Here is a 20463-nt window from a genome sequence, read left to right as displayed (position 1 = left end):
CTTGTATTAGTAAAGCATTTTGATTTAAACTGAACACACCTAAGTGTATAGGTGTATAGGTTTCATCTATACACTTACACATAATAAGTATACGAATAAGTACTCGGAAGAAGCTGCAGCTCAGGTATTAGAGAGATTTAAAATCGGATCGGAGGATTTAGAGTCCAGACTGCAAACCGACAGCTGACACAGGTCTTCTATAGGACCGTTTTGATTTCCTCTACTTTGTCCCCGTGATGTCATTGTCCTGCTCGCAGCCGAGCCCGACACACGTCTGGTTTCTGTCGCTGGGTGCACACCCTACGGTCCATGCAGGTCCTAATACCCCAGTACAATGACGGGGACACTAAACTGTAAACAGGTGCCGTCCTACCGGGGTAAAGTTAGCTTGAAATTCGAAAACGATTTTGGCACGCCTGTAGCGTTTACACGAAACCTCTTAGAATCGCGAGAATACTTGCTTTGTGTATAAAATACATTGTGAATGCTTTCTCAGCCTTTACTTTTTCGTTTATATGACATTTTTTTGACCAAGCACGAATATTCTTTTGTCCATATCTTCGCAACGGAAGCACAGAACGCCTTCAAACCAAATGCATTTTAAAGACCACAACATGTGGATATTTCCACATCCTCTACATCAAAGTATCAGTGAGCTAATTATCTTTTTTTAAACCGCCGGTTTTTCATCGACGCGTAATTACGCACTAACTGGAACCCGGGGGACCGCTGTATACACAAGTTCACAATGCGAGAAATACTGTTCAATACGGCTTCATGTGAAAAACCCGTATATAACCATAGGCAACAGAATAGCGCAGTCTCCAATTACTCAGACTGTAAGCTCGGGAATTCTGCCGTGACCTGGATTCGAACTGGGGTTGTTGTGGCCACAACGCAAAGTACTGATCCCTATACGATCATGGCGAGTTACCGAGACACACGTGGGTGGGCGGAAAAGGCTGTGCTCTCTTCGTGTGACATAATTCAGAAAAGTCCTGACGTTGCATTTCAACTGAGCCCCAGTATACATCGACCCTTTGACAACTCTCTTGCATGTTTTCTCATATTTATGTAGTTCGCTTGCACGATGCCCGGAACAGTGTGGTTGTGTGCTCCCCTATGGTCTCGCAGTTAGGATTCCTGGTTTTCCCCCAGGCGGCCCGGGTTCGATTCCTGGTATGGGCACGTGTCAGTTTTGCCTCCTGCTTTCCAAAAGATCAGCACCGTGTACGAAGGAGCCACATTAAAACCACTCGAACGTGCAAAACGTGCGAGAAGAGGGGGAGCTTGTTTCCAACCGAAGACTTCTTGCGTGTGAGACAAACAAACAGTTATACAGTTAATTAAATCATCAAACCGGCTGAGGAGCTGAGAGCTCGGTGGGAAATAAAACCAGGAGATACTCTTTAACCTTCAGGATCAGGCGTCTGATCCTCCTGGCTTCTATTCTGTGGAGATTTGTTTAAAATGCTTAAAAGAGCTCATTACAGGGACTTGTGCCCTTTCTCTTCTGCTCTACGGAAGTATGCTATAGAATTATTTTAGTCTGTGAAGTAAACTTTTTTTTTGGTTTAATGAATTTTATTCCTTGGTTTGTCGCTCTCCATTTTCAGCTGTTACGAATCGCCATTATTATTGGAGATGTTATATTTGTAAGAAAAGCCCCCCGGGCTCCGGACAGGAGTCTCCTCCAGCGGAGACATGTCTGCTCCGTCAGAAAGAGCGCTGTGATGTCATGGACACCAGCCAGAGCACCAGGATCAGAGAGCGAGACCGCGGGAGGCGAGTGGAGCGCACGGAGGAGAGTTATTGATCACTTATCTATCGACAATTAATTAATTCAACTGAAGAACCGTAGAATTAACGATTAACTTCACCGATTGGTGAGTACTGATTCTTTTCCCGTTCTTGACCCTGTTTTTAATATCTAGAAAACGGTCAATACCGCCTGAATCGATCAATTACAGTACCATAGTCTGTTTAGTGTTAATAATGTTCAATCCGAAATTAAAGAATGGTTATTCAAATTATTATTTAGGAATTTAATCCTAGAGCTAGAGAATTGTATTCCAAGTTGATAAATTTTGTTTAAGTAACAGTTGAAATGCATTTTCCATTTGTTTACAAATCATCAGTATGGTAACCACGGCGACACGCACCACGTCACTGTGCCCGGCTAGGCGTCTCGCCTTCGTCACAAAGAGCGGTGTGACGTCACGGACAGCTACTAATACTAATGCTAGTGTATTCCTGTTAATATTAGTGAGAGTACCACTGGTAGTTTTAATATTAATGCTAGTGTTCATGTGAGTATTAATGATGATAGCGCTACTGATAGTTTTAATGCTAGTATTCATGTAATATTAGTGCTTATTATAGATTTACTGTTAGACTATTTACACTAGTAGTTCAGGTGGGTAGCTGCGTCAGCATGCATAGGCTGTTAATACAGCTGAACAGCTGTGATTTAAGGCCACAATTCCTGCTGGGCTAGCATGAAAAAATGTCATATAATGATATGACAGCATATTTTTAGAGAGGGACATATTATCTTCAGTAAAACTGCACTATCTCTTCACTCCCCTGTCTTTAGAAAATGGGCCTGTTTCGACAGAGCTTTACTGGAACTGCAGGTCAGATTGTGCAGTGAGTTTGTGGTTTGTGCAGTGCAGTGTGATGAGGTATAGAGAAAGACACATGGGGGAGCCCAGTGTTCAGATCTCTAGCGCTGTACAGAGACACACAGGGAGTCCAGTCAGAGCTCTATTGCTGTACAGTGAGACACACAGTGGAGCCCAGTGCTCAGAGCTCTAGTGCTGTACAGAGATACACGGGGAGTCCAGTCAGAGCTCTGTTCCTGTACAGTGAGGCACACAGGGGAGCCCAGTGTTCAGAGCTCTACAGGGTGACAGGTCTTCTACCCACACAGCTGCCTCAGGGCTCTAACAGCTCTCTCAGTGTGTCTTTCAGGGCTGAACAGGAGGGGCTATTCCTGTCAGAATGGAGGCTGACTCTTAGAGCTCCAGAGTCAGTATGAGGAGAAGCTCCCAGACCTGACTGCTGCCAGAGCCTCTGAGCCTGAGTGGCCATGAGCCCTGAGCTCCTCAGCAGCTGAGAAAAGCCTCCTGTCTCCTGTGGTCACAGTGTGGTTGTACACCTGCACTGTCTTCCTGCTCCTTCTCCTCTCTCTCCCACTTCCTGTCTCTCTCGCTGTGTGTGCTCTTATCTGTCCATCTCTCTCTCCTTTTCTCTCACTCTGACAGTCTGTGCAGAGTATCTGAATGGGATGTAACATTGATCGGCAAAGGAAAAGACTTCTCACAGGCAGAATAAAAAAATGTATCTCCTCTCAGTCAGATTCACAGCTCAGACTCACACACAGAGCATTGGATCCCTCAGTACTTTACCAAAACTCCTACCTCCTGAACAGACAGAAGCTCATCTCCATCCTTCTCTTTATCCTGACAATCTGAGTTCTTCAGTTGAATTGTATTCTAGGTATTAAAAACAGGGTCAAAATGGGAAAATAATTCGTTCTCACCAGTCAGTGAAGTTAATCGATGATTCTACGGTTCTTCAGTTGAATTAATTGGTTGTGAGTATTGCCACTCTTGACAGTGTATTATGATTCTCAGCAGCAGCAGACCAATGGTTGTGTCTACAATAGTGACCAGTTGACCTGGCTTTAGCTCTGAGCAGTGGGACTCAGATCACACAGAAGACCTGTCTGTGTGTGATTCCACACCAGCCCTGGGATTCAGCGTCTCCCACACATCTCTCATGGGGAGTCTTATAAATATACAGTTAAACAGAGTCTGATAACAGTTATACAGTTAATTAAATCATCAAACCAGCTGAGGAGCTGAGAGCTCGGGTGGAAATAAAACCAGAAGATACTCTTCAACCTTCAGGATCAGGTGTCTGATCCTCCTGGCTTCTATTCTGTGGAGATTCGTTTAAAATGCTTAAAAGAGCTCATTACAGGGACTTGTGCCCTTTCTCTTCTGCTCTCCGGGAGTATGCTATACAATTATTTTAGTCTGTGAAGTAAACTATTTTTTTTGGTTTAATGAATTTTATTCCTTGGTTTGTCGCTCTCCATTGCCAGCTGTTACGAATCGCCTTTATTATTGGAGATGTTATATCTGTAAGAAAAGCCCCCTGGGCTCCGGACAGGAGTCTCCTCCAGCAGAGACATGTCTGCTCCATCAGAAAGAGCGCTGTGACGTCATGGACACCAACTAGAGCACCAGGATCAGAGAGCGAGACTGCAGGAGGCGAGCGGAGCGCACGGAGGAGAGTTATTGATCACTTATCTATCGACAATTAATTAATTCAACTGAAGAACCATAGAATAATCGATTAACTTCACGGATTGGTGAGTACTAATTCTTTTCCCGTTTTGACCCTGTTTTTAATATCTAGAAAACAGTCAATACAACCTGTGACGATCAATTACCATAGTGCCTTTAGTGTTAACAATGTTCAATCCGAAATGAAAGAACTATTATTCAAATGATTGTTTAGGAATTGTATGCTAGAACTTAAAAATTATGTTCCAAGTTGATAAATTTGTGTAGGTAACAGTTTAAATGCATTTTCCCACTGTTTACAAATCATCAGTATGGTAACCACAGTAACAGGCGCCACGTCACTGGCCACTGCTAGGTGTCTCGCCTTCGTCACAAAGAGCGGTGTGACGTCATGGACAGCAACTAATACTAATATTAGTGTCTTCATGTTAAAATTAGTGTGAGTACAATCGGTAGTTTTAATATTAATGATAGTTTTCATGTGAGTATTAATGATGATAGTGCTATTGATTGTTTTAATGCTAGTATTCCTGTTAATATTAGTGATAATTACAGAGATAAGGTTAGATTATTTACACTAGTAGTCATGTTAGTTTTAGTGATAGCATTACTGTTATTATTAGTATTATTAGTGTAGTAGTATTTTGTGTCAGTGTTAGAGAGGATGATAGTGTAAGTCTTAGTGATAGTGTTACTGTTGCAATATTATTGGTATTTGTATTTGTGTTATTTATAGTGTACTTGTGAGTGCTTCCTGCTTTTACTTCAACGCGTGTCCTTATGTCGAGTCGTGTGCCGTGCAGAGGCTCTGAAAGCGAGAGCAATGAAAAGGTGCACAATCCTGTGAAAGAAGACACAGTGAAAGGCAGTCTGATCCTCTAAGGAGGTAGAAGCAGAACTAGCAAATATAAGACGGCTAAGCCCCCTCTCTTTAAGCCCAGGTTCGATCTGTCTCCCAGAATCAGCAGGGCGCGCGCACACACACACCAGTACCGTTGAAGTGTTCTGCTTCATTTCTAAGGGCTACTCAACATTCACTCTTACCCCGAGAAAAGAAAAGAGAGCGTCCGCAGCAACAACAGCTCGAGTCTAAGCAGCCCCCATCTCCCCTGCTCCGCTCTGCTCCGCTCTGCTCTGCTCTGCTCTGCTCTGCGGCTCCTGCGGAGTGGAGTCCTACCTGGAGCCGTGTGGCAGGCGGTGGCTCCCGTCGCTCTGTCTGTGCGTCGTGTCCAAGGGCTCCTGGGAGTAAGAGAGTGCCCTGCCACTCGGAGGTTTTCCACGGTCTGTGTGAGGAGGGGCAGGTGTATCCAGTAGCTTATTGAGCGGAAGCCTGGGGCGTCGGAGAGCTGTGATCGTGCAGACTTTGAAGTGTCACCTCTTTGTCTGCTTTCCCACCCCCCCTCCGCCCAAGTTCTGGTCCAATCTGGCCTGGCAACCCCTCACACCTGCACGTGTCACAACCTAAGGTGTGGTCATGAGACACCCGTGGGGTGTTGTTCTGTTCTTGCTAATTGTTTCCTGCCTGTCGCAGGCAGGAGTCCACATGAGCAAGATGCGCTGGACAGAGCTCAGAGGGCGCAGCTGGGTGGCTTTCCTTCTGAGTGACGTTCCTGCAACACTCTCCCGCTCCTCTTGGTGTGCTCATGCCGCAACACAGGAAGGCTGGAGCAGGTGGCTGTGGGCTGTGTGCACCGCCGAAATAGCTCAGTTGGGAGACCAGGTGGAAAAAAACAGCCTCTTTTTGCACGCTCCCGTACTTCACAGAGGACTTGAGCCACCGGTCATTTGTTCCCAATGTATTTCCGGTGCCTTCATGCACTCTTGTACCAAACGCACGTACTTCTGTACGCGGAGCCGATCATTTGCAATTGGGCTGTGCCGACAGACCAGGAAGAGCTCTGTCGGCTCAAAAGCAGCGCAGCACCTGCGAGAACAAAAGAAAGATTAGCATCCAGCGGGGGCCTCTTAGTGAGCCGAAAGTCTCATCAAGAATCGGCTCCAGCAACAGGGCTGGGCGGATTGTTCCATTCTCCGACCACTCTCGGTGTAAACAAGTCCCTCCTGGTCTCTGCTTGAAATGCACTTTCCTGCATTTGCTTTGGTGTAACTGGCTTCCCCTGCATGGGCGAATGTGAAGAAGATCCTTAGTAAGTCATTGAAGAAAACCAAGAAGAGGTCGGAGTGGCCTCTGTCATTCATCAACCATCCAGTCAGGCAGTACTCCTCCTATTCTGCCAGGACCCGGAATCGAACCGGGGTTGTTGCGGCCACAACACAAAATACTGGCCACAATACGATCACAGCGAGTTACCGAGACAGAAACAGGGGGGTGGGAAAGGATGTACTCTCTTCGTGTGACACTAGTCGGAAAAGTCCTGACGTTGCATTTCAACTGAGCCCTAGTATACATCGACCCTTCGACACTCTGAGTGCCAACTCTCTTGTGTGTTTTCTCCACCAAGCAGGTCATGAAGGCAGCAATTACAGTTTGCTTACATGACGCACGCACAACATGGCTGTATGCTCCCATATGGTCTAGCGGTTACGATACCTGATCTTCACCCAGGTGGCCTGGTTTCAGCTCCTTGTATGAGAACGTGTCAGTTTTGCCTCCTGCTTTCCAAAAGATCAGCACCGTGTACGAAGGAGCCGTATTTAAACCACTCGATCATGTGCAAAACGTATGAGAAGAGGGGGCGCATGTTTTCAACCGAGGACCTCTCGCGTGTGAGCCGAACTGATCATCGCTGCAGCTCGGAAACCTGCAGGAGGTGGGAGGGGTGACTCTGGTAGACAGTGTTGACCTTCGGCAATAGGATTTATACTCTCTAAGATGATATTTGCACTTTCTGGAGTGGAGATTTTCTCCAGTTCAGTAGCCCGATTTTGTCGATTGTGTGGAGAGGGCTGTAGAATGTGGGGCCGCCTTTCCTGCTCCGTCCATGACAGGCATGCTGGGCTCTGGTGTGAGAGCGCGGTCAATCAGCGCACTCCAACATAAATACTGGAAGCAGCTGAATAGCTTTGGCGAAGCTCAGTGCTTGGCCACTGGGCACGAGTTCCCATCGTTCTCTTTCACAGCCCAAAACGCAAGCAAGACACCAGCAGCAGCCCCTGCATGTTTCCGTAGTGTAGCGGTTATCACATTCGCTGTGTGACTCTGTTGGTGAAGCTCTTCTGTGCCTAGACCTGTAGGAGGAGCTTCTCCCAGACAGCCCTGTCAGTCTCACAGTGCACATCCTCTCCCTGAGACACTGACACAAGGAGGGTCGGGACCTCAGTTTTCCGCCTCCCCCGAAGGACGGCGCCTGTTTGCGCAGTAGAGTGTCACCATCAGGATGCTGGGGCATAAGAAAGCCACATGGACCGCAGGGTGAGTGCTCCGTACTGGTCCCAGTAACACCTCTTGCAGGAGCAGCAGCAACCTGAGCTTTTCCGGGGGGAATCTCCCATCCGGGTGCCGGCTAGGCTCACACCTGCACTTGAAAAGGCCGACAAATGACTCGTTCCCGCCGGAGCTGAATGTACCTGCATGTGTCGTGTCGTCTACTTCCCCCACCCCGCTGTGTTTGCTGTATTGTCTTTGAAGCCGGCCCCCGAGACGAGACGGGCTGTTCCTGTGCCCCAATTAACACTTTACAGGTGCCATTCCCCGGCATTGTGGCCATTGTCGGTGGTCACACGCGATAAGATAAGGTGGAGGAGAGCGGGGCATGCCCAGCACCAGACATTGAAGGAGGGGGCTGTGCGGGGTGAGGTGCGGTGCGACACGCCGGAGCCCCGACGCTGCTAATGCGGAGCACTTGTTGAACTGGCATTGAAAGGACGTGTGCGCACGGAGCGAGCCTTCCCTGCGGTGGAGCGTGGAAACTTTCTCCCCGCGCTACAGGAGTTGTGTGCGCTGCAGCGGTGCCGAGAGAACAGCACAGAAGGCAGCAGGCTCTGGAGAGTGGGTAAGAGACAAACCTTGTGGGCAGGCTAGCAGGCCCGTTTTTTGGAAATTGCTGAAAAGGCTCCGGTGTTTGTTCGGTGTGTGGCAGGCGCACGACGCGAGCTTGCGTAGCGATCTGCCGGTCTGGTGTTATGCAAATGAGGCCGAATTGCGTCCCGGGACATGCTGCGAATGCGCATTGGCGACTGCAGATGTGTAGGAAACGGCGCGCTCGTTTTCTCGTTTTGCCCACCCTTTTGAGTGTTAGTGTGGCGTGTGAGTGTGCGAAAGAGTGGGCCCAGCAGGAGGCGGTGGTGTGCGGGGCGAGGAGCTGGCCTAGGCTGCGCGCTTTGTGCTGTGGGTGCGGGCCGCTTGCAGGGGCTTGTACAGCTCATACTTACCTGGCAGGGGAGATACCTTGATCAGCCTGTAGGTGGAGTTGTTGGATTGTTTTCTTGTTTTGTGGAAGCAGTGTTTGTTTTGCAGTTTACGAAATAGCAACTTTTGGATCCCGCAAGAATGCTGTGCGTTTTGAGCTTTTGGATGACCTCTTCATGGATCGTATGCAGTTCAGCAGAAAAGTGTTGCAGAAGGAACTTGGCATTGAACCTCGGCACTTGGATTTCATCTTCGCTCTCCCAGGTCAGAAAGCATTTGAGGTTGTATTTGCTACCTATCCTCTGTTTGAACAATGTGTGGATGTGTTTGAGGCAAAAAGAGGGAAAGTTCCTGCTCTTGAGAAGATCAACTTGCAGCCTTTGACACAGAGAGAGAGGAAAACCGTGCATGTTGTTATGTTCTCGGAACTGGCAAAGACGGAGGACATTCACACCTGGCTTAACCAGTACTGCACCGTCCACCATGGAACTGAGGTTAGAGATGTTGACGGTATAAAAACAGGAGCAAGGAAATTCGAGGTTCGCTTGCTACCGGACAATGTAAATGGAGGCTTAAGGCACCTGCCCTCTACAATCCGGCTGGGCGCCTGCAATGGCTATGTTTTTTATGTGGGAGAACCAAAGGTGTGTCGGCGCTGTGGTGCTGTGGGACACCTGGCATCGTCCTGCACTGTGAAATGCTGCAAGACCTGTGGCAAACAGGGACATTTAGCCTCTGACTGTTCAATGCTGCCAAAGTGCAATTTATGTGGCTCGCAAGGACACGTTTTTAAGAACTGCCCTCACGCCTACGCCAATAAACTCAAAATGAGAAAGGATGAGGCAGTGCTTGTTTCAGCCAAACCGTCCCGAAAAGCCAAAGCAAACAACAAGTCAAACAAAGAACCCTTGTTGGACAAAGACTCTCAGCCTCCAGCCAGGATCAGTCCTGCTGTGGCTCCGGGGCCGGTGGAAGAAAGATCCACTACGCCCCCACAACCGCAGACTGCACCAGACAAGCACGAGGGTTTGAAAACCCCCGAGAACAGTGAGGACCCCTCCCCCACTCCTGCTCCTCAGAACGAGGGCCAGTGTGGGGCCCCCCGGTGGAGCGGGTCCAGCGAGGATAACCAGGATTCAGCGGAGCTGCTTTTCCCAGACTCTGCAAGTGCTACAGATGCCCTCCTCTCCTCCATCCAGTCCATCACGGAGGATCTGCAGCAGCTGGTGGGTGAGGGGGAAGAGGAGACTGGTGCATCGGCTGCACCCCTTTCCCCTCAGTGCTCCCAGGAGCTGGACGTGAGGAAAAGGAAAAATGACTCTGTTTTCTCCCCGAGCGAGGAGGAAGGAGAGCATGGCGATGGGGACAGCTGGAACCCCTCCACCCCTCCCTCTACCCCCTTCCTTGAAATGGACTCTGTGAACGCTTTTACTGCTGCCACCCTGATGAAGGCTCATTCAGAGGATGGCTGGCAGGAAATTGGTAAGAAGAAAAAGAAAAAGAAGAAGGTAACAGGTGAGACAGAAGAGAAATGTGTTTTGTAAAGACCGGTTCCACTTTCTTATGTAATATGGCTCTAAACATAATTTCTCTTAACACCAGAGGTATCAATGACAGAGTTAAATGTCAGTCTGTCTTTGATTACCCCCAGCAGAGAGAGGGAGATGTGTTGATGTTGCAGGAGTGTGCTTTAGCCTATCAAGAGAGGTATAAAAGCTTTGAAGATAGGTGGGATAAAGGGCCTTCTGTTTGGTCAGGGGACAATAACAACAGAGCCTCTGGCGTGGCCATTCTTTTCAAAGGATGGGCTTTCAAATTGAAAAGTATTCAGAGGGTCATAGATGGCAGGTTGCTGTGTGTGGATGTGGAATGGGGGACCGTTAACCTGCGGCTAATCAATGTGTATTGTCCTACTGACGTGGGAGGAAGGGTGGAGCTACTCAAGGCACTCTCTCCCCTATTGTTATGTAGCACAGACGTGATAGTGGGAGGGGATTTTAATTGTATCTTAGAGCACACAGACAGGCAGTCTAGCTCTCCGATAAAATTGGATTCCAGCTCACTGGCCCTGCAAAACTTAGTTCAAGACTTTAAACTCTCAGACACATATAGATGTATATATCCCACAACAGCAGGATATACATGGTCAGGGAGGAATAGCAGCTCCAGAATTGACTATTGCTTTGTCTCAGTGAGAGTGAAAGTTGTTGGGGTCACTCTTCAGCCTGTCTTCTTCTCAGATCATCAGGCTTTAGGGTGTAGAGTGGAACTCCAGGGTGGGACTGTCTTTGGCCCAGGCCTCTGGAAACTCAACACAAAGCTGCTAGAGAACGAGGGGGTAGTATCCCGCTACAAGGAGAAACTATCACAGTGGCTGTCCTTGCAGTGTCTGTACGGGTCAGTAGGAGAGTGGTGGGAGGAGGTGAAGGTGAGGACAAAGGCCTTTTTCATGGCTGAGGGAAGGAAGGCTGCTGCCAGACGGAGAGGAGTGCTCGCCAGGAAACAGAGGCAGGTGCAGCGTCTCTACACGATGCTGCACAGTGGCTTCGATGTGCTCGAGGATATCACCCTTTTAAAAAAGGACATCCGGAGCATAGCCGAAGAAAGTAGTCGAGGAGTGCTGTTAAGAAGCAGAGTGCAGTTCTTGGAAGAAAATGAGAAGTGTACTCGCTTCTTTTTCAGGAAAGTGGTAGGCTCCAAGTCTGTCATGGAAAGTGTAGTTGATGAGGAGGGACGAGAGAGAACAGAGCCGAGTGCTATCCTCTCCTGCACCGAGGCCTTCTACTCAAGACTTTACAGCTCTACAGAGGTAAAGGATGAAGAAATTCATTTTTTCACCTCAAAGCTAGAAAACGTTTTGAGTGAAGAAGATAGGGAAGTACTTGAGAGGGATTTGACAGTAGAAGAGCTGAGACAGGCTATGGAGAGCTTACAGAAGGGGAAAACTCCGGGTGCTGACGGGCTCCCTAAAGAATTTCATTGCACCTTTTGGGATCTGCTTCAGGATCCGCTACTGCTCCTATTCGAGGAAAGCTATAAGACAGAATTGCTGCCTGACTCCTTAAGAGAAGGCACTATCTCTCTCTTGTTTAAGAAAGGAGCAAAGAATGACATAAAGAACTGGAGACCCCTCAGCCTGTTAGGCGTGGACACTAAGATCCTGTCCAAAGCCCTTTTCCTGCGCCTACAAAATGTAGTGGCCTCACTGGTAGGGAAAGAACAGACTTGTGGGATAGCAGGACGCCTGATGAGCGACAACCTGGCCTTGTTGAGGGATGTCTGTCTGTACTCGGAGGATCGCTCCCTCCCTCTGTGCATTTTAGGTGTAGACCTAGAAAAGGCCTTTGACCGCCTAAACCGGCAGTACTTAACATCGGTACTTGAGCACATGAAGTTTGGCCCCATCATGAGAAAGTGGATTAACCTGCTGTACACAGGTAGCAACAGCAGAGTAATGGTTAATGGCAATAGATCACGCCCCTTTGAAGTCTGTTCAGGGGTGAGGCAGGGCTGCCCATTATCCCCCTTGTTATTCGTTTTGGCTATGGAGCCCTTAGCCTGTGCCTTGCGCCAGGATCAGGCCATTAATGGGATACCAGTGCCTGGAAGTGGGGGAGGAGCGGTAAAGACATCTCTATACATGGATGACGTCACCCTGCTCCTCTCTGACAATGCCTCAATTTGCAGAGCTCTGCAGTGCTGTGATCGTTTCTCTTTGGCTTCCTCTGCAAAAATTAACAAATCTAAGAGTGAGATTTTTTATCAGAACTGGAGGGAGCCAAAAGAAGGACATGATCTCAGGCTGCAAGAGAAGAGAATTAAGGTCCTGGGGGTGTATTTTGGAGAAGAGATGGGAACAGTAAATTGGCAGAACAAATTGCCAATCTTAAACAAAAAACTGATGCAATGGAAGGACCGAGACCTCACCATGACAGGGAAGGTGCTGGTCATCAAAGCTGAGCTCTTGCCTGTCTTGAATTTTCTGGCTTCTACCTTCCCAATCCCACACCGTGTTGCGGCGGTGCTGAGGAGATTGATGTTTCAATTTCTATGGGGTGGGAAGCAGGAAAGACTCAGAAGGGAAATAATGTACAGGCCGCTACCCTCAGGGGGGAAGTCTGTCCCAGATATTGCTACGAAGCTGCTGTGCATTTTCCTGGCCTCTGTGCTGAGAGGCTTTGCAACAGCACCTGCAGCGCGTACCTGGACTTATTTTTCCAGGCTCTGGATAGGTAGGGAGGTGTTCAGAGTGTGGGGTGTCAGACCCAAGCTGGATGTCCCACTCTCTGACACATGCCCTGCAATTTATGGGACAGTTAAAAGTTTTCTATGATCTCACCCAATTGGCCATATTCCCCTCCGAGATGTCAGCGTCCAAAAACTGGAAGATTTCGTTGCACCCCAGAACAATAGGCAGACCCCTGTGGGCATTTTAACATCAGCCCAAACAAGGAAGGTGTGGAAACACACATCCTCTAAGTTTCTGTGCAACATTCACAGAGATTTAGCCTGGAGTGTCGTCCACCAGTGCTTACCGGTACGAACTTTCTTGTACCGTAGGGGCCTCACCCCCAGCCCTCGCTGCGTTAGGGTGGGCTGCGGCGAGGAGGAGACTGTGACCCATCTCCTGTGGTCCTGCTTTTTTGCTAAGGCCTTCTGGGCACAGTTTGAAGATTGGTTGCAAGCTCTCTCGCCCCAATTTACCCTGACCGCTGCTTTCGTCATATACGGCATCTCTCCTGTCAAACTTCCTCCTGACGTGTTTGACAGGATCTGGGCCGTGGTGAACAGTGGGAAAGACGCCCTGTGGAGAGTGAGGAACATGGGGCTGTTCAAAGGCATCGAGGTCCCAGTCAAGGCAGCAGGTAGCCTGGCCCTGTTCATCACCCGAGAGAACTATTACCTCAGAGATCTGTGGAGAGAAGGGAGGGAGGAAGCAGAAAATCTGTGGGAAATAGAGAGCATAGGTCAATATCTCAAGAAACTGTGAAAAACATTATCATGTTTAAGTAAAGAATGTGATTTGCACCAGAAAAAAAGAAATTGTTGCTATGTAACTGGTACCGTGTCAAAATGTAATGAGATGTGATCATATATACTGTTTTAAGTATGTATATTAATGTAAAGCTTTCTAAATTGTGATGTCCTGTACTTTTTTGTGAAAAGAAAATAAAGTTCTTAAAAATTGAAATCGGTTCACCCAGAGCGAGGCTCGGACATTGCACTCCAGCTGTGCTGACCACAGCGAATTCCCCAAATGTGGGAGTCTCGACTGCATAATTTCTGGTAGTGGGGGACTGCGTTCGCGCTCTCCCCTGATGTGCTTGGTCCAATATCAGATACGGAAGAGTTATGACACCACGAGCTGCGATAGGATCCCAGTTCGAAAGGAGTCGATGCCACTGCTGGTTTCCGGTTTCTTTTAGTTAGAGGTCCGGAGAAGCATTTCAAGTTGGTTACGCTACTCCTTCCGGACATTCGTTCCCTTTTCAAAGTCAGTCATTTTGCTGTAGTCTGCATTATTTAGGCTGATTATCGAGGTTAGCCTTTATTTGGTCATGAAAGCCTCGGTACTGTATGCTAATTCTCAAGACAGTTTCACCCGTTTTCTGATTGCTAGGTTCTGTACCAGTGCAGACATGTCAAACAGTGAATGGCTGTACCTCTATTGTATCCGTGCTCAATGAATGAAATCAGTAATAAATGAATATATGTATAGTTATACGAAAAACAAGTGGTTTATCGACTCATCTTCATTTGCAGATTTAGAGGCAGCTTCGATATTCGTTTTACAAATGGGTTTTTTTTTATATGGGTCACACACATGCCATAGCAACAAAACATCTCTAGAGATGAGGCTATAGATCACCTTTCCATCCTCCAGGTTTTCCTCCCAAAACCTACGGTACCAACGGCGACCCCTGCTGGCCGAGAGAGCAAAAGCTTGCAGAACCTGGTATTCCCAGGCAGTCTCCCATCCAAGTACTAACCAGGCCCAACCCTGCTTAGCTTCCAAGATGAGACAAGATCGGGAACATTCAGGGTGGTGTGGCCGCAAGCGAAAGCCACGGTGCCTGACTCGCTACTTGAAGCTGTGTGTGGCTGGGGCTCCGCGCCCCCCGAGCGGGACTGAAGGATCGTTCATGTGCAGCTCTTTGGAAAGGAGCTTCTTTCCAAATCGCATTGTGTACCTGGATGTTGGCGAATGTGCTCCCTTGTGTTGACTTGTCCCGCACTGGAGGAGAACAAACAAACTGCTCGGAGGAGCACAAGGCAAGTCTTCACAAGACAAAAACCTCCAATGCACAGCACTCAAAACATTTCTGGGCTGTCGTGTGTTTATTTCAGCACATAAAGCGCACCAGTCCAACACGTCGGCCGGGCGCGCGGCACCTCCGCCCTCTTGTGGCCTTGCGGCGTCAGAGCAAGAGGCTCCTTCTCGCTGCCTTTCCGCTGTGTTGCAGAGCCCTGAGAGGGAACCTGGAGCGCACACTTTGTGGGGGGCGGGAGACCGCGTTCGCGCTCTGCCCCCGATCTCTTGCGCGAGTGCTAAATCTCACGGCGCCAGCCAGCGGCCAGGAGACAAGTACAATATCGCGGGACAGGGGGGCCTCGTCATTGATTGTTACATATGAGACGGGGATTAGGAGGAGACCCCGACTGATTGGTAAAGGGGAACACTAACACCAGAGTGACACCCGCGGCGTCTCATTTTGAGAGACGCCCTGGGATTTCTTAATGGCCAAGGAGGGTCGGGACCTCGGTTTTACGCCTCCCCCGAAGGACGGCGCCTGTTTGTGCAGCAGAGTGTCGCCATCAGGATGCTGGGGCATAAGAAAGCCACACAGACCGCAGGGTGAGCGCTCCCTACTGGTCCCAGTAGGGAGGAAAACCTGGAGGATGGAAAGGTGATCTATAGCCTCATCTCTAGAGATGTTTTGTTGCTATGGCATGTGTGTGACCCATATAAAAAAAAACCCATTTGTAAAACGAATATCGAAGCTGCCTCTAAATCTGCAAATGAAGATGAGTCGATAAACCACTTGTTTTTCGTATAACTATACATATATTCATTTATTACTGATTTCATTCATTGAGCACGGATACAATAGAGGTACAGCCATTCACTGTTTGACATGTCTGCACTGGTACAGAACCTAGCAATCAGAAAACGGGTGAAACTGTCTTGAGAATTAGCATACAGTACCGAGGCCCCCATGACCAAATAAAGGCTAACCTCGATAATCAGCCTAAATAATGCAGACTACAGCAAAACGACTGACTTTGAAAAGGGAATGAATGTCCGGAAGGAGTAGTGGAACCAGCTTGTAATGCTTCTCCGGACCTCTAACTAAAAGAAACCGGGAACCAGCAGTGGCATCGACTCCTTTCGAACTGGGATCCTATCGCACGTGGTGTCGTAACTTTTCCTTATCCGATATTGGACCAAGCACATCAGGGGAGAGCGCGAACGCAGTCCCCCACTACCAGAAATTATGCAGTCGAGATTCCCACATTTGGGGAATTCGCAGGGGTCAGCACATCCGGAGTGCAATGGCCGAGCCTCCCCCTGGGTGAACCGATTTTTTAAGAACTTTATTTTCTTTTCATAAAAAAATTCAGGACATCACAAATTAGAAAGGTTTACATTAATATACATACTTAAAACAGTATATATGATCACATCTCATTACATATTGACACGGTACCAGTTACATAGCAACAGTTTTCTTTTTTTCTGGTGCAAATCACATACTTTACTTAAACATGATAATGTTTTTCACAGTTTCTTGAGATATTGACCTATGCTCTCTATTTCCCACAGATTTTCTGCTTCCTCCCTCCCTTCTCTCCACAGATCTCTGAAGTAATAGTTCTCTCGGGTGATGAACAGGGCCAGGCTCCCTGCTGCCTTGACTGGGACCTCGATGCCTTTGAACAGCCCCATGTTCCTCACTCTCCACAGGGCGTCTTTCCCACTGTTCACCACGGCCCAGATCCTGTCAAACACGTCAGGAGGAAGTTTGACAGGAGAGATGCCGTATATGACGAAAGCAGCGGTCAGGGTAAATTGGAGTGAGAGAGCTTGCAACCAATCTTCAAACTGTGCCCAGAAGGCCTTAGCAAAAAAGCAGGACCACAGGAGATGGGTCACAGTCTCCTCCTCGCCGCAGCCCACCCTAACGCAGCGAGGGCTGGGGGTGAGGCCCCTATGGTACAAGAAAGTTCGGACTGGTAAGCACTGGTGGACGACACTCCAGGCTAAATCTCTGTGAATATTGCACAGAAACTTAAAGGATGTGTGTTTCCACACCTTCCTTGTTTGGGCTGATGTTAAAATGCCCACAGGGGTCTGCCTATTCTTCTGCAGTGCAACGAAATCTTCCAGTTTTTGGACGCTGACATCACGGAGGGAAATATGGCCAATTGGGTGAGATCATAGAAAACTTTTAACTGTCCCATAAATTGCAGGGCATGTATCAGAGAGTGGGACATCCAGCTTGGGTCTGACACCCCACACTCTGAACACCTCCCTACCTACCCAGAGCCTGGCAAAAAAAGTCCAGGTACGCGCTTCAGGTGCTGGTGCAAAGCCTCTCAGCACAAAGGCCAGGAAAATGCACAGCAGCTTCATGGCAATATCTGGGACAGACTTCCTCCCTGAGAGTAGCGGCCTGTACATTATTTCCCTTCTGAGTCTTTCCTGCTTCCCACCCCATGTCATGGTGAGGTCTCGGTCCTTCCATTGCATCAGTTTTTTGTTTAAGATTGGCAATTTGATCTGCCAATTTACTGTTCCCATCTCTTCTCCAAAATACACCCCCAGGACCTTAATTCTCTTCTCTTGCAGCCTGAGATCATGCCCTTCTTTTGGCTCCCTCCAGTTCTGATAAAAAATCTCACTCTTAGATTTGTTAATTTTTGCGGAGGAATCCAAAGAGAAACGATCACAGCACTTCAGAGCTCTGCTAATTGAGACATTGTCAGAGAGGAGCAGGGTGACGTCATCCATTTATAGAGATGTATTTACCTCTCCCCCCCCCACTTCCAGGCACTTGTATCCCATTAATGGCCTGATCCTGGCGCAAGGCACAGGCTAAGGGCTCCATAGCCAAAACGAATAACAAGGGGGATAATGGGCAGCCCTGCCTCACCCCTGAACAGACTTCAAAGGGGCGTGATCTATTGCCATTAACCATTACTCTGCTGTTGCTACCTGTGTACAGCAGGTTAATCCACTTTCTCATGATGGGGCCAAACTTCATGTGCTCAAGTACCGATGTTAAGTACTGCCGGTTTAGGCGGTCAAAGGCCTTTTCTAGGTCTACACCTAAAATGCACAGAGGGAGGGAGCGATCCTCCGAGTACAGACAGACATCCCTCAACAAGGCCAGGTTGTCGCTCATCAGGCGTCCTGCTATCCCACAAGTCTGTTCTTTCCCTACCAGTGAGGCCACTACATTTTGTAGGCGCAGGAAAAGGGCTTTGGACAGGATCTTAGTGTCCACGCCTAACAGGCTGAGGGGTCTCCAGTTCTTTATGTCATTCTTTGCTCCTTTCTTAAACAAGAGAGAGATAGTGCCTTCTCTTAAGGAGTCAGGCAGCAATTCTGTCTTATAGCTTTCCTCGAATAGGAGCAGTAGCGGATCCTGAAGCAGATCCCAAAAGGTGCAATAAAATTCTTTAGGGAGCCCGTCAGCACCCGGAGTTTTCCCCTTCTGTAAGCTCTCCATAGCCTGTCTCAGCTCTTCTACTCTCAAGTACTTCCCTATCTTCTTCACTCAAAACGTTTTCTAGCTTTGAGGTGAAAAAAAGAATTTATTCATCCTTTACCTCTGTAGAGCTGTACAGTCTTGAGTAGAAGGCCTCGGTGCAGGAGAGGATAGCACTCGGCTCTGTTCTCTCTCGTCCCTCCTCATCAACTACACTTTCCATGACAGACTTGGAGCCTACCACTTTCCTGAAAAAGAAGCGAGTACACTTCACATTTTCTTCTAAGAACTGCACTCTGCTTCTTAACAGCACTCCTCGACTACTTTCTTCGGCTAAGCTCCGGATGTCCTTTTTTAAAAGGGTGATATCCTCGAGCACATCGAAGCCACTGTGCAGCATCGTGTAGAGACGCTGCAGCTGCCTCTGTTTCCTGGCTAGCACTCCTCTCCGTCTGGCAGCAGCCTTCCTTCCCTCAGCCATGAAAAAGGCCTTTGTCCTCACCTTCACCTCCTCCCACCACTCTCCTACTGACCCGTACAGACACTGCAAGGACAGCCACTGTGATAGTTTCTCCTTGTAGCGGGATACTACCCCCTCGTTCTCTAGCAGCTTTGTGTTGAGTTTCCAGAGGCCTGGGCCAAAGACAGTCCCGCCCTGGAGTTCCACTCTACACCCTAAAGCCTGATGATCTGAGAAGAAGACAGGCTGAAGAGTGACCCCAACAACTTTCACTCTCGCTGAGACAAAGCAATAGTCAATTCTGGAGCTGCTATTCCTCCCTGACCATGTATATCCTGCTGTTGTGGGATATATACATCTATATGTGTCTGAGAGTTTAAAGTCTTGAACTAAGTTTTGCAGGGCCAGTGAGCTGGAATCCAATTTTATCGGAGAGCTAGACTGCCTGTCTGTGTGCTCTAAGATACAATTAAAATCCCCTCCCACTATCACGTCTGTGCTACATAACAATAGGGGAGAGAGTGCCTTGAGTAGCTCCACCCTTCCTCCCACGTCAGTAGGACAATACACATTGATTAGCCGCAGGTTAACGGTCCCCAATTCCACATCCACACACAGCAACCTGCCATCTATGACCCTCTGAATACTTTTCAATTTGAAAGCCCATCCTTTGAAAAGAATGGCCACGCCAGAGGCTCTGTTGTTATTGTCCCCTGACCAAACAGAAGGCCCTTTATCCCACCTATCTTCAAAGCTTTTATACCTCTCTTGATAGGCTAAAGCACACTCCTGCAACATCAACACATCTCCCTCTCTCTGCTGGAGGTAATCAAAGACAGACTGACATTTAACTCTGTCATTGATACCTCTGGTGTTAAGAGAAATTATGTTTAGAGCCATATTACATAAGAAAGTGGAACCGGTCTTTACAAAACACATTTCTCTTCTGTCTCACCTGTTACCTTCTTCTTTTTCTTTTTCTTCTTACCAATTTCCTGCCAGCCATCCTCTGAATGAGCCTTCATCAGGGTGGCAGCAGTAAAAGCGTTCACAGAGTCCATTTCAAGGAAGGGGGTAGAGGGAGGGGTGGAGGGGTTCCAGCTGTCCCCATCGCCATGCTCTCCTTCCTCCTCGCTCGGGGAGAAAACAGAGTCATTTTTCCTTTTCCTCACGTCCAGCTCCTGGGAGCACTGAGGGGAAAGGGATGCAGCCGATGCACCAGTCTCCTCTTCCCCCTCACCCACCAGCTGCTGCAGATCCTCCGTGATGGACTGGATGGAGGAGAGGAGGGCATCTGTAGCACTTGCAGAGTCTGGGAAAAGCAGCTCCGCTGAATCCTGGTTATCCTCGCTGGACCCGCTCCACCGGGGGGCCCCACACTGGCCCTCGTTCTGAGGAGCAGGAGTGGGGGAGGGGTCCTCGCTGTTCTCGGGGGTTTTCAAACCCTCGTGCTTGTCTGGTGCAGTCTGCGGTTGTGGGGGCGTACTGGATCTTTCTTCCACCGGCCCCGGAGCCACAGCAGGACTGATCCTGGCTGGAGGCTGAGAGTCTTTGTCCAACAAGGGTTCTTTGTTTGACTTGTTGTTTGCTTTGGCTTTTCGGGCCGGTTTGGCTGAAACAAGCACTGCCTCATCCTTTCTCATTTTGAGTTTATTGGCGTAGGCG

General features: G+C 48.5%; 1 non-coding gene and 2 pseudogenes across 1 annotated transcript; 1 reads left to right on the top strand and 2 right to left on the bottom strand.

The window, feature by feature from the left end:
- The first annotated feature begins 13806 nt into the window (after positions 1-13806).
- On the top strand, positions 13807-13943 carry LOC148825651 (U1 spliceosomal RNA; annotated as a pseudogene).
- A 623-nt stretch (positions 13944-14566) lies between these two features.
- Positions 14567-14685, bottom strand: LOC148825650 (5S ribosomal RNA; annotated as a pseudogene).
- Positions 14686-16081: 1396 nt separating this feature from the next.
- Positions 16082-16245, bottom strand: LOC148825649 (U1 spliceosomal RNA). Its single transcript, XR_016092418.1, has one exon. It is a non-coding gene; the product is annotated as a U1 spliceosomal RNA (small nuclear RNA).
- Positions 16246-20463: the final 4218 nt, after the last annotated feature.

This window comes from Atractosteus spatula, chromosome 10 (genome assembly GCF_055471065.1).
Source record: "Atractosteus spatula isolate fAtrSpa1 chromosome 10, fAtrSpa1.hap1, whole genome shotgun sequence".
NCBI lineage: Eukaryota > Metazoa > Chordata > Actinopteri > Semionotiformes > Lepisosteidae > Atractosteus > Atractosteus spatula.
Note: the sequence above shows the minus strand (reverse complement) of the source record. Positions and strands in the feature narration are given on the sequence as shown.